The sequence below is a fragment of the Lichenostomus cassidix genome, chromosome 14 (assembly GCF_008360975.1).
Source record: "Lichenostomus cassidix isolate B80296 chromosome 14, HeHo_3.0, whole genome shotgun sequence".
NCBI classification, from domain to species: domain Eukaryota; kingdom Metazoa; phylum Chordata; class Aves; order Passeriformes; family Meliphagidae; genus Lichenostomus; species Lichenostomus cassidix.
The window spans coordinates 2,450,594-2,463,055 of record NC_139495.1 but is presented as its reverse complement, the minus strand read 5'-3'; the positions used below and the strand labels follow the sequence as shown (position 1 = coordinate 2,463,055).

Sequence of the window (12,462 nt, the reverse complement as noted above, 5' to 3'; positions counted from 1 at the left end):
CCAGAGCCTGGAGGGGACAGATGGAGGAATTAAGGACATCTCAGCTGGGCAGCAGGACCAAGGGATGCTTGCAGGGGAGCTGGCTCCCACACCTGAACCACTTTGGAGACAAGGCTGGGAGTTTCCAGAGCTTTTCTTAGCAAGAGAGCCCTCCACCGGAATAATGTGTTGTGGACATAAAAGGAGATCTGGAGAGGGAATATTTTCACCCTGGAAGCTGCTAAGGAACTTGCATTTAGCTGCTAGCAATCTGTTTCAAGCTGGGTTCCTGTCCCAGGAAAGAGAAAGCAGAGCAGTCTTGCTGTGTGGACCGACTGTAAATTCTTTTCTGGCTTTGCTGGGGAAAAACAATGTGCTCTCAGTGAAAACTTCCCAGAAATCCAGGACGTGGGTATTTTATAAGTCAGCCCTTTTCACTTTGGAGAGAGCAGCTAAGGAGACCAGTCAAGTAGATGCCCTGACTTCTATTTACTGGCAAGTCAGTGGAGTGGCTGGAGAAGGACGGAGATGCTGCTACCCTGACTGAGATGGGCAGGTCATGGTGACACACACATGACCGCGGGAGAGAGGCTGGGGAAACGTTCCTGAGAGAACAGATTTGAGAGGGTTATGTGTAGCAGAGCACACAACTCAAAAAGCCATGGTGAAACTTTGCATTTAGATGCCTGCAGCAGCAACCCGGGGAGCTTTCCATGAGGACTGATACATTTCCCGCCTCACGGCGTTTGCTTAGAAAGTATTCATAAATATACCCGCCACTACTAACCATCCTTTTCTGCTGGGAATTGCCATTAGCAGCTAAATTCAGTGTTTTACATATAAAAAGCACCGAGACTTAATTCTGTGCAATGCTTTCTTCAAAATCTTTGTGGGAGAGACAACTCCAAGCTGGATTTTGGCTGAGTTGCAGCGAGGTGTTGGGTAGCAGGGATTGTATCAGTGCATAACGTGTGATGGCAGCACCCAGGAGGTGCATGTGGTGCAAGATGAGATGTCATGAAGGATGGGGTGTATGACCCAGAGAGGGACCTGTCAGACCTGTGAGTCGCTGCGCATGGAAGTAACTTCCATCAAACATGCACAAATGACACTCACTGGGAGACCAAAAATGGACAGATTTTCCTGCATGTGTCAAGAATCCTAGAATTGCAGAATGGTTTGGGTTGGAAGGGACCTTAAAGGTCATCTCCTTCCACCCCCCTGCCATGGACAGGAACACCTTCCACTATCCCAGGTTGCTCCAAGCCCCGTCCAGCCTGGCCTTGGTCACTTTAAGGGATGAGGCATCCACAGCTTCTCTGGGCAACCTGTGCCAGTGCGTCCCCACCCTCACAGGGAAGAATTTCTTCCTAATATCTAATCTAACCCTGCCCTCTGTCAGTTAAGAAGCAGAAGAAGCACATCCCTGACTCTAATTATCCCATCACATTGCAAATCCCTGCTGCAGCACCAGGGGCTGTGTGAGATCTTCAGCCTTTTGGCTAGGGAGGGAGATTCCTGTTCCCTCAGCTGCTTCCGCAGCAGGAGCTGGACTTTCCCAGCCAAGGTTGTACCCCTGCTGAAGGGAGCCTGGAGCAAAGGTCCCCATGGAGTTGCTTCTTTGGAAGGGAGATGCAGCCTCATGCTCTGGTCTGCGGAGGAGTTACCAAACACGGAATTAGGATGGGATTTCAGTGGAAGCAGATTATCCCGTTTCTCTCTGAGCACATTTCTGCCTCTGAATCAGCCCATGACCGGCAGGGCAGCTGGGGCAGCCAGCAGGGCAGCTCCCATGCCTGCTGGAGGGACTGAGCCCTGAGCCTGGGAGGGTTCCCTGTGTTCCCAGTGCGTGTGGAGCAGGAGCAGGGACGGCAGGATGGAGGGGGAGCAGACAGCAGGCACGGAGCTGCGGTGCTGGTTGGGCGGCACAAAGCGCTGTCAGAACAGCAGGGACTCGCGCTGGCGACAGCTGCAAATGGAGCTGGAAAGGGCTGGAAAGGAAAGGACTCGACACAGCTGGTCCCCTTCGGCTTTGATCTTGAAAGCAGAGGGGTGTTGGCCACGGAGCAGGAGAGGGGAAGAAGGGGGATGACTCATAAAAATATTGGTGTTTCCATGAAGATGCTGTTACCTGAGGACAGGAAGGAGGAGGGACCTCCCCTGCTAATGTGGAGGGAGCTGGAAGAAAAAGTCCCCCTTGTGTAGAAATTTCCAGCCTGCTTAGGAACACCGAGCTGTTTGCTCTGGAGCCAGCGGGTTGGCTGTTTGTTGGGAATTGCTGGTTTTGTGCAGAGCAGAAGGTGGTTTGTGTGCTTGTTGCTTCAGGGCAAAAAAAAAAGAGAAAAATAAAGGAAGAGCTGGTTTTCTTGGAGGCCTGTGTGGTAGAGATGTCTTTGGAAGTGGAAAGAGAGCGTTTAGTCCTGCTGCTGGGTGAGGGATCAAGAGAGCTGATGCAACCCTGGGTAACTGGGGAGAAGTCAAACACTCCCCAGGATCTTTGGTCAGAGATTCTGGCCACGGGAGAGCTGAGGTTTGATCTTCCTGGCCACCACAGGGATTGTGCTGGAGAGAAGGCTGTGTAGCTTACTCACAGGCACATAGATTTGTTCCATGTGCCCATCCCTTCCCCTCACAAGTGACAGAGGTGACCTGTCCTGCGCAGGAGGACACGAGAAGCACAGGTGGACACAGGAGAGCCTGCCCTGTACCAAAACAAGCTCAAACTTTCTCTCTCTGCCCCCACCATGAACCCTTGGGGGATTCCAGCTCGCAGAAGCCTTACATGCAGTGTCGGACCAGCTCTAATTTTTATCCTGGAGGCAAAAATCACTGGAAATAATGCTTCATCACTCTGAAGGTCCTGACACCACCCTTAACCACCACATCACGAACCTCCTGTCGCAATTGTGATCTGCGTATGTGTCAAATCTTGCCTCGCAGATAAAAGCTGCTCCGCAGGCACCTTTTGTACTAAAATACGGAGCCTTTAAAATGTGAAAGAAACAACAAAATGTAGGACGCCACACAAAGCTGACCCACTGGGGACTGGGGGGGAAAAAAACCCGCAAGAAGGAGGGCTTGACACACAAAAATTGTTTTGTTAACAAAGCATCATTGTTCCACTCTGAATCGGTTTGACTGGAGTGGTAGAAACACCCCATCTGGAGACAGATGGAGAGTTTTCTGGCTAAAGAGACGGCGGGAGGAGGGCCGGCTGACAACCCAGCAGATAGCATTGTCTGCTGCTACCTTGGCAATGGGGAGGAGAAAGGGCGGGTGGCAGATTAGGCGTCCCCTGTGCCACCTGCCCGGCATGCCAGGTTCTTCTGTGGAGGGAGGTGTGCGCCCAGGTTGGCTGCTCACGCCTTGGGATAATCCTTCCTCATTTATTATGGGGCTGGTTGGGTGTTCAGGGGACCAGCCAGGTGTCTGGGGAGGCTGTGAGCCACCGAGTTCCCCTCCAAGGTGCTCTTGGTGAGATGGTCCTGTTCTGCTTGTGTGCTGTGCCAGGGATTGGTGTGGTGGGGGTTTAGCAGCAGTGGGGGACCCAAGTGCAAATCTCATCCCAACGTGAGCATGGAAGGCTTGCTCCTGCTCTTGCATGGGTTTTGCCAATAACTCCCAGGAGAGTGGGATTTGGGCTGCTGGGAGGATGCTGAGTGGAAATCAGCACGGTCAGAGCTGCAGGGAGTGAAACTGGTGGTGGCAGCAAGACTTGGTGCAATGCCAAAATGCCCAGGGATGGGTCATGTGCAGGGTGCCCAGGTTGACCCAGCAGGCCTGCAGGATGCCTGAGGGTTCTTGGAATTGCCCTGGCCACCTTGCTGAGGGTGGGAATGAGCAACAAAAAATCTGTGTTGAATGCCCAAGGCCTCTGAGTTACAGCACAGGCTAAACGTGAGGTGGTTTATGGCATCAGGCTCTGCTGGCACACGGTGTCTGCTCTGCTCCTGAGAGCTCACCAACAGCCCCTGCTCCCTCTGCTGCCTTCCATGCCTGATGGGAAACTCCAGGGTGGGTAATGCTCCTGCCAGAGCTTTGAGGGATCGTATCCTGCCCACCCTATCTGAATTCCTGATGACTTGCTAATTGCTTGACACACTCTACTTGCAATGCAAGAGACAGGCTCACGTCATCCTCTGTGGTTTGCCAGGGGAGAGTGTGAACCTCTTTTTGACTTGCCTTGAAATAGATGAAAAAGAATAGAGCTCGATATGATTAATGTGAAAACTTCAGCTTGGTTTCCTGCCTTGGCATCTAGGCTTTGGTCTTCTTAGCATCACCGTGCCTTGTTTTTTGAGGATTGGGTGCACGTGGGAGCATCTGAGAGCTGATGGTGCTGGCTGTGGTGGTCTGGGGGCTCCTCTGCAAGGTCTGTCCATAATCCCCAGCTGCTGGAGACATTCCAAGTTTGTGCAGCAGTCACGGAAGGATTCAGGTGGTTGCCTCGAGGCACTGCTGAGATAATACCTCAAGGGGCTCCTATTCAAACCCACTGGGGCCTTTACAGTTGCATGGTGGAAATCTATTCAGATGCACCATGGCTTTTCGGGGAGGCAGATGAGCAGCCCAGCTTGGCCACTGGCTGTGGGCAGGCAGTCGCCCATGCAGAGAGTTCCAGCACAGCTTTGATACACCCTGCAAAAAACCACGGAAATATTAAGGATGGGTTTGGTCTTTAAGCCTCAGGGCTGCAGATGCAGCAGTGTGGTGGTGGCAAGGGGTGTGTGTCCTGGTGCCCTGGTGTCCCCAGTCACATCCAGAATGTGCCTGTGAGCTTGTGGAGCTGAATGCAATATTGGCTTCTCTGCTTGGCTTAATGGGCTTATCTCCTGCATGCCCTGCTCTGGGATGGATCCAACCTGATCCAAGCAGTGCTGAGCTGATCCAGAGGGACATGGCACGGGGAGGAGTGTGAGGGTGACAGGGAAGGTCTGTGCCACATCGTGCCTTTCAGCGTACGAGGTCCCCAAGCTTTTGTATCCATCGTGGCACCACAGGTGACTTTGGGATGAAGTGGCCTCTGGGGAGAAGTGAATGGGGTCACAGAATGCAAGATGGAGTAAAACAGGATGGATCTATTCACCTGAGCTCTCCTACAGTGTGTTGTGGTTGTACCAAAGGCAAGGGACCCAGACTTGGGAGAAGCGAAATGCTTGGACAGCCATCCCCTGCTTTCGCAGCCATTTGCCTGCCCTGGGCTGCTGGGGACGCCGTTCCTACAGCCTGCCCCAAAAAACCATCCTTTTGCTGTCTCGGATTTCAGCCCTGCTGCTGCACCAGCTGCACCGCGCTGGCAGGAGAGGAGAGGAGAGGGAAGGTGAGGCAGGGCTGGCAGGCTCGGCTCCTGCCGGCTGCTGTCACAGTGCTGCGCCCTTGACGTGGCTGTGGATGCCAGGAGCCAGCCGGGGCGCAGACCCCGCCGCCGGGCACTGGCTGCCCTGGAAGGAGGAGACAGGGTCTGGATTGCTGGTGCTGCATCAAAGCATCCACGAGTGAGGTCTGACACATGCCTGGCAGCAGGTCAGGGTGCTGTTCTCTTTGCCCTACCTCTTGGAAAGCAAAGTGCTTCCCTGGGGAAGTGCCATCCACCCCATCCCGCTACCCTGGCATCTCGCTGCGTGGCGCGTGAAATCTTTCACCTTGCTTTCCCCCTGTGCAGAAAAGGGGAGACAAATTCGCATGCGAGCTTTCCCGGGGAGCGGAGGGGATGGATTCACCTTGCTGAGAGGCGAGGGGGAGTCACTGGGAAAGAGGTGCTGGAATAAGCGCAGAGCGGATTAATCTGCAGCGACTCCGCTGTCGCCAGTCACCGGCGTGAAGGCGCCCGGGGAGGTCGGGTGCATTCGGGCGGTGTTGTGCTGCTCTCTCTGCCTCCCAAACGCCTCCTGCGCCGGGCTCTGTGAATCAGCATTTCTGCAGTCGGAACGAGACAGCGGGGAAAGGCAGGAGGATGTCAGGGCGCGGGGAGCCCGGCGGGGAGGAGGATGGGGGGACCTCGTTAAAAAGGGGCAGCCTGTGAGCTGGGGGTGGTCTCATGCCGCGGCTCTGCAATCTGCTCCCTCCAGGTTTTTTGCTCATTACCGCCGTACACCCCTCATGCACGGCGGTGAGGTAAACAAGCGCTGGGAGCGATGCCTCCCCTTCCCGCTCGTCCCCTCCCCGCTGCCGGCGACAGGGGAATGTGACAAGCTGGCACTGGGAGAAGGCATGAAAGCGATGTGATCCGCCGCGGCTCCTGAGCCGAGAACCCGGGGAGATCCAGTTACAGCGATGGGGTTAGAACAAAAGAGATTTGCCTCCGGGATCAATTCCTCTCCATTTTCCGGGCTGTGCACGTGTGTGTGAGTGGAACAGGCTCCGTCTCCGGTGCTGAGCGCCGCTGGCTCTGCCGCACGGGCAGCCCGGGGTCCGGCTGAGCATCAGGGCTCCAACGCTCCAAAATGCTTCTTTTTCCCAAAGCAGGGAGAGCAGGGTAATCCCCTGGGACAGGTCTAGAAATAGCAAGGCCAGGCCAGGCTTTGCAGTGCTTGGAAATCAGGAGCCAAGCTGGGCAGTTGGCAGTTCCTGGAGCTCCAGCCTTCCCCCTGCCAAGGGCTGAGTTCTGTGTTGGGATGTGAGACCACCCCTGGTCCCCATGGTTTGCTCCCAAGGCATTTCCAGGGGATATCCCCTCCCCTCCATCACAAGGCTGGCTAGCAAGCAAAAACCCAACCCCTAAAAAGCCTTTTCTGCCCCATAATGGCTGTGCCAACACCGCCTTATCTGAGATGCCTTTAACCCACGGCCATGGTGGGGCTGGGGAAATCATGAGCCTTTCACATGTGCTGCAGAACCAGCTCAAGGAATCAGCAGGATCCTGCACCCTGGGATGCTTGTCGCTCATTTTTGGGGGGGGTTTGGGTGGCTTATTTGGGGGTGGGGTTTTTTTGGCATATTGCCTTCTCCCAAATGCTGCCGGGGATGAGCCATGGAGAGCACAGATGTGCATCCCGAGCATACCACAACAAGGTTCCTGATTTAAGGACTGTGATTAACCTCTTTCCGACAGTTGCTAACCAGGTGCAGGATTGTAACGGGAAGAGGAGAAAGCTCAGTGAAAACAGCCAGTTTTCCTCCATCACCTGGAAATGCACACAGATGCCATTTTCTGCCTGGAAATCAGGCAGATTTTAGGATTTATAATGGGTGCAGGGACACCCCGTTTGTATCAGTGCTGACCTGTAGCTGCTCCCTGGAGCCTGTCTCCTCCATTCCTGCTTGGAATCCCACAAACAAGGCATGGATGGAGTGTGAATCCAGCACAAGGCATGCTGGTGTGTGGGATCATCAGCCCCACTTGGGGCTGTGCATGCAGGGCTGCTAACAGAAAACAGGGCAGAAAATCACCCTGCATTTGCCCCCTCCAGGTTTTCCCAGGACCTTGCTGTTTGGAAAGCTTGGTATCTGGAGGAGAAGTGGTATTCCATGGTTAGGCATGAAAAGGGGAATCATTGCAGCTTGTGTTTTGCAGGCAAGAGTTAAACCAGGAGCTGCCAAAGTTGCTCATTTTCAGGAAATCTGGTATCCGTGGGATTCAGGGCTCCTCTGGCCAGGACTACAAAAGAGCTGGAAAGGGACTCTTTCCAAGGGCATGGAGTGACAGGACAAGGGGGAATGGCTTCCCATCGACAGAGGGCAGGATTAGATTGGATATTAGGAAGAAATTCTTCCCTGTGAGGGTGGTGAAGCCCTGGCACAGAGAAGCTGTGAATGCCCCATCCCTGAAAGAGTCCAAGGCCAGGTTGGACAGTGCTTGGAGCAACCTGGAATAGCAGAAGGTGTCCCTGCCCATAGCTGGGGGTTGGAATGAGATGATCTTTAAGGTCCGTTCCAATCAAACTGTTCTGGGATTCCATGACTGTCACTGGCCTCCCAGGTTTGGGTTTCATGTGTAACACTCACAAATGCTGTATCTCATCCCAAATACCCCTCTAGCATCATGGTGAGTTGCAGATCAGAGTTCCCTGTGGGTCAGCCAAGTGCTGTGATGTGTGTTCATGGATCACCTTCTGCACTTTTTTTCCTGGAGAGCCACACTCTTACTCCTTTTCCAGCCCCTGGCTGGATGGTTTTAGGACCCCCCCATTGTACACCCTGCCCTTTCCATCCCCCCATCTCTTAACTGCAAATCCCTGTATTTTTCCCCAAAGAAGAGGCTGCGGTCTGTATTTCTGGGGCTCCAAACACTTTGCAGAGTCAAGAGCTGTTCCTTGAGGGAACAACAAGGGAGAGAGATGGATGGGGGCCAGGGCAAGAGGGCACCCCCCAAAGTGGGTGAGTAGAGGATAGGTTTGGGAAATCTGAAAAGACAGAAAAATTTATTTAAAACAATTAATAGCAGCTCCAACCAAGGATTTAAACTGAAACCAAAGCCTTAGGGAGGGAGGAAATGAAGTGGCATACGATTGTTATTTTATTGCTTAATATTTTTATTTTTTTTTAAAATATGATATGCTAAATGCAAATAAGCGTTTGTACCAAGCAGGAGAGGGAGGGGATGGAAGACATGCCGGGAAAAGTGAGTGGGATCTAGGTTTTGCATCGTTCGCTGAATTACTGGCAGGTCTTTTGTAACATCTGTTAAAAATAAAACAAACATTCATTTCCATTTCTCGCTGCCTGAGATGGCTCCTGCAAAAAAATTTCAACCTGTCCAGGAATTTGTCTTGAAAGTTGCCCTCCCTCTCCTCACGCCTCCTCTTCTCCAGGGGAGATTTCCTTCCTGGACTTCCCAGGGGCTCCATTAGCCCCACATTAAAGCCTTTCTACTTTGCTCTAAAACTCTCCATCGAAGTAAAAGGAATTCTAATAAACCACTGGGAAGACTCTGCTATTCACTCTTTCCATGGAAACACGGCGCTGCCTCGGAGCAGAGCTCCTCTCGACGGAGCCTGGGTCATGGCAGGAGGAGACCAAGGAGGGATGCAGAGATGGTTTCCATTATAAGAGACCTTTTGAGAGAAATAATTGCTGCTCTCCCACCAAGGAAAGCCTTGGAGATGTCAGGGGCCTCGGCACGGCGCGGGAGCTGGGCTGGCCTCAGAGGGGGTGGTGGTGGAAAGTGGGAAGTGCTGGGCGCTGAGAAACTCATTAAAACATCTGATTAGTGGAAATTAAGGCGCCCAGGACTGATTCTTCCCTCCCAGGGGGAGGGATGAGTCCAGGAGGGTGGATGGACCCGGTGCTGCAGGAAGAGGCTACACGAGGGGGCTCAAGGCTGAGGACGTGGGCTCGTGGCGTGGGGTCACAGGAGGACAGTGGTGGCTCCATGCCTAGGGCTGTGCTGCACAGACCAAACATCACACCACGAAAATACATTTTTCAAGGCCAAAAAAAGCCTGTTTGCTCCAGGAGGGGATTTCTGGCTGTTCCCTGGGTCCCAGACGGGACCCCAGCGAGGAGGTCAGTGGAAGGATCCCTACCTAAAGCCACTGTGATATAATTAATTTCCAGCCTCCTCGCAGGCACAGTCATCCCGAGTGTTGCTGTTCTGACACCGTGCTGCAAGATGAAGGATTTTTTTTTTTTTTTTTTTTAAAGCGTGAGGAAGCTCGTTAGAAATAGCCCGAAGGGCAAAGTTAGGAAATGAAAATCCATCGGATCCGCTTGGAGCCGATGCATGGAGCTTGATGAGAGCTGGGGCAGGGCTGCTGCTCCCTGCCTGCAAGGAGCCACCACATGTGTGGGGTGTGTGGCACCCAGTGCGAGGTGTCACCTGGGCCAGGGCAAGACAGAAATCCATTGGGATGGTTGGGAGTGGGGCTGGGGGAAAATCAGCCTGGAAGAGGGATGAAGGGAAGATGAATGAGAAAGACCCGGCTTAGAGCATCCTGTGTAGGTACCAGGGAGGTCCTTGGACCCTGAGTTGGCAAAGCTTGGCAGGGCCAGATGAAAGAGGAAGGTGGTGGGAAAAAAGCTAAATTTTCTCAGGATGCCCTATCATTTAGGTTGAAGCGGTGAGACACTGAGGGAGCCAAGGGAGCCAGAATGTGCCTTTGTTTTAGCAGCTCCAGAAATAACATTGCAATGAGTCATTATTTTTTAGCCTCTCCAGAGCAGGAGGTGCAGGGTTACGTCCAGGGAAACCTCTGACTTTGATCAGCAAGGTGAGCCCTGCTCTTATGGCAGGGAAGATGGGAAGAGGCTTTTTGCTGCTTGTCGTGCTGTTTTGTGATAGCTCACGGTGAGATCTGCTCCAGGATGGTTTGGATCCAGATTTTATCAAGGGTATGGAAACTTTGCCATCTGTACAACTGAGCAGCAGCATCCTCTGTGAGCTTGGAGGTTTTAATGAGTAAAGTTAATTGGTGTTATAGGTGACAGTCTCCCACCCAGCCAGTGGTTTGGCTTAGACAGACATGACCGTGTCACACAAACAGAGGTGATGTGCGTGTTGACACCTCAGAAATGCTGGGAAGTCATGAAATCAGCCTTTCTGAGCCCGTAAATCGTAGGCGCAGAACTATAAAGGTTGTGGAAAAATAACAGTGTTTAGTAACCAAAGTGTTTGGTGGTGATTTAATTTGCATGTGGGGCTCTCTGGGGCTTGTGGTTTCAACCTTTCTCCTCACCACGGTGAGGTCAGAGTTTGAGGTGAGCAGGGCTGAGGTCCTCCTAAAATCGTAGGACTCCTGGAGGTGGGGATTTCAAACATACCAGAGCCAGGAAATGACATGGACAGACCAGATTGTTGAATTTATTGGATTGTAGTGTAAAAATAACAAATCCTTTAGTCTTCTCTCAATCCCAGGGGGGAAGCTGGGGATGACATCCATTGGATCTATCCCACCTTGGCTTTACTAGGGTGGCAGTCACGGCTTGTGGTGCCAAACAGGCTCATCCCTGTGAAGGGCAGGGCAGATTGGTGATTACAGGGAATAACACCACGTCCCTGGAGAGCCATGAGGTCCCAGCTTGATTTACCATCCTGCAGGGAGGCATGTGTGAAGCTGGAGGTGGCTGGGAGTGTGTTGTGGTGTGTTACCTACAAACAGCCAGGCTGGGTCTGCGATGGGGATGGGGATGAGGATGGGGATGGGGATGGGGCTGGGGAGGAAAAGGACAGGGGAGATGAGAACAAGCAGCCTGCTTTTGCAGGTGCTGTGTCCCCTTATGAGGTTTGGTCTGGTTTGCAGCTTGATGCCTCCTATCTCGAGTAATTAACAGGGAAAAGAGAGGGCCTGGTTATCCATCCTTCAAGAGCAAGGGGTTGAATTGAAAGGCAGCGCCTTGGAAGTGGATCAAATAGCTCTCCAGCCCCCCGCGTACGGCTCGGAAACTTGCTGCCGTGCTGCGTTATCAAGGTGAACAGCTTTAGTTCAATTAAGGAGAGGCTCAGAGCGGAGTCGTGGGAGGAGGCAGGGCTGGGCGTTTGCGCCCTTCGGGCAGCAGCCGAGGCGCGGAGCTGCGCGGCAGCGATCGCGGCACCGCCGGCGGCAGGGCACGGGTGGCCCGCTGTGCCAGTGCCACCACAGCTCCGCGTCCCTTGGCGAGGGGACTAGCTCCCCCTCCTAGCCTCTGCGGCGGGTTTTATATACCCCTCGGAAAAATCAGTGTGTGCGGAAGGGTTGCTCTTTGTTACCACCTCCCTTTCCCCTCCCGCTAATGCTAAACCTCCCCAAAATCAATCGCTCCCGGCGATGAGCTGCCATCAGCTCGCCGTGCACCTAAATCCCCGCAGATGATGGTGCTGGGAGCCAGCGCGCCTGGATTTTTCCTGCCGGTCGCTGCCTGGGCTGCAGCTGGCTCCGGCACGCAGAAAGCTGCAGGTGTGATTTGTTCATTTGCCTCCACCTCCCCCTCCCTGCGCTGCCTCCCTCCTGCTCTGCTTCCCTGCCGAGCCCACCTAGCTCATCCCACCCAGCTCATCGCGGCCGCCAGACCCGCATCCCACCCCGCGCCGGCTCCGGCATCTCCCCGGCGCAGTGCTGGCGGAGGGTTGGGATCGCTGGGGCTGGAGAGTGTGTGATTGTGTGTGCGTGGAGGGGAGAGGAGGGGAGGGGGGGGTTAATCTGATCCTACGAGGTTGGAAGAGGGAAAAAATCAAAACTATAAAGAAGGCAGCAGCCTCCTCCTTTTCCTTCTCCCCCGCTCCAGAGGATTAAGCCAAAAAAAAAAAAAAAGAGAGAGAAAAAAAATGTCTGCAGCTTTCTGTTGACCCTGCATGATGGCATTTTTGCGCTCTGTGTGCTGCCTCTGCTGATTGCTATTCCTGGCACAAACACACACACACGCGCACACACACACACACGCAGCCCCAGCACGGCTCACACGGGCACGGCGAGCCCACTCCAAAACACAAAAAAATCCAAAAGGAAAACCAAAACCAACCCCAACCATCCCCAAACCCAACCCAAACCGGTGCCGCTCGGTGTCCCTGGCCACCCTGGTCTCTGTCGGGAGAGCTGCCAGCACCCGCTGCCGCTCGCCCTCTCCTCCACC

At 53.7% G+C, this 12,462-nt stretch overlaps 1 protein-coding gene across 2 annotated transcripts in view; it reads left to right on the top strand.

The window, feature by feature from the left end:
• Nucleotides 1-12,462, top strand: part of RAI1 (retinoic acid induced 1) — a 73,674-nt gene that overhangs the window by 22,465 nt on the left and 38,747 nt on the right. The window lies entirely within an intron of this gene.